A 1637-nucleotide genomic window follows, 5' to 3' on the forward strand; every position below is an offset into this window, starting at 1 on the left:
TAAAAGCACCAGCCATGAGCCTCGCGTCCTGCTGGTGCTGGGGACAAACGGGTACCGCAAGGCCCTTGCCCCGAGAAGCTCGCAGTTCAGTGGGGACATGGCCGTCTGAAAACCTGCTCCCCCCGTGACCCAGCAGACAGCACGCAGGGGCCTCGCGGAGATGTCACGGCAAGTCCGCGGCCTGGTGGCATCAGCCCCACTTGACAGTTATGGAAACTAAGGTCACACGCTACACGCTCCTCGCCACTGCGCTGAAGCAGGGCAGGAAGAGGCAAGTTCCCTGACGTGCCAGCGTCCCCGAGAGACTGCCCTGGTCTCAGTGGCGGTGTGTGCTGGGCACGCTCGGGGGGCACCAGGGAGCCCTCCTGGGGGAGGTGGCTTTGCCCCGGGCTCCAGTCATTCTACAAATATGTGCGCATCCACGACACGTTGTGCTCTTGGTGATGGGGACACCAAGCAAACAGAGTCCTTGCACCGTGGACGCGCTGGGCAGCGATGCAGGAGAGGCCAGTCTTCAACACCAAGTGCCCTGCGCCTCCAGAGCATCCCGCTCGTCCTGGGTCCGTCTCCCGGGCGCAGACACCCAGCCTTCCGGGGAATCTCAGGGCAGGTCTGGCCCTTCTACCCTGGGAAGTCCTTCCTAACGTCTGTCCTGCACGTCCTCCTGTCCCAATAGCTCTCCCCATCCCCCATCTCATTCCTCTTTTTCAAGGCCAAATCTCACAGCAGTAACAGGGCAGACCGAAAGCGGCTGGCCCTTTAAGGCCACCTTCTTCCCCCCACGTGCCGTCTGGTTGGGTTGGCGACGCTGACGCACGCGTGACGTCAATGGCAGCTGGTGGAGTCTGGGCACGAGGAGCGAAGTTGGGATGGGGGGTGGGGGGCGAGAGCGAGAAGGCGATCATTTGCATTTAAAGGGGCCATTCCTGGGTTAGTGGGTAGGACTTTAAAGAAATGTGTGTCTGGCAAACTTTATGTCCTGAACGACAGGGCTATAAAAAGGCGTGGCACAGCTCAAGTCGCTGGTGACTCGAATTTGCGGTGTCAATTATGTCCTTCCGCGGAAAGAAGGAAATAGTCCGTCGGTGCCCGAGCTGGAAGCACGTGATCTGTAGGGGGCGGATGGGGGGGGCAGAAGGGAGGAGCTGGGGAGACGATAGTCAGGCTCCGTTTCAGCTGCCCCCACCCCCACATCCTGCCCACCCTCCTGCAGCTGCCACCACATCCTGCCCAGCCGGGGGCAGGGAACTCATGGGGGGGGGCGCTGACCTAGGACCCGGCTTTGGCACCCCTTCCCTGCCCCTTTCAGTTCCAGGGTGGGGCCTGTGCCCTTTGCCCCTGGCCTGGCCCCTGGCACCCTGGCCCTGGGCTTGGGGCACAGCTTTCTGCCTAACTCCGCCCCCCTGCCTCTGGCCAGTGGGACTTGTCTGGAACCCCAGATAGGAGACCCATTCTTGGGGTAGCACAGTTATCAATGAAAAGATCGAGGTGTTCAGTGAGGTCTTTATAATCTTAACCCAGATACACAGTTACACACACACACACACACACACACACACACACTCGCAGATTCATGTAACACGTTTGCTGTGCGCATTCCGGGCCAGGCCCTGCAACACCCTGAACACCCAGGCGGA

The sequence above is a fragment of the Pteropus vampyrus genome, unplaced genomic scaffold, assembly GCF_000151845.1.
Source record: "Pteropus vampyrus isolate Shadow unplaced genomic scaffold, Pvam_2.0 Scaffold124, whole genome shotgun sequence".
Lineage (NCBI taxonomy): Eukaryota > Metazoa > Chordata > Mammalia > Chiroptera > Pteropodidae > Pteropus > Pteropus vampyrus.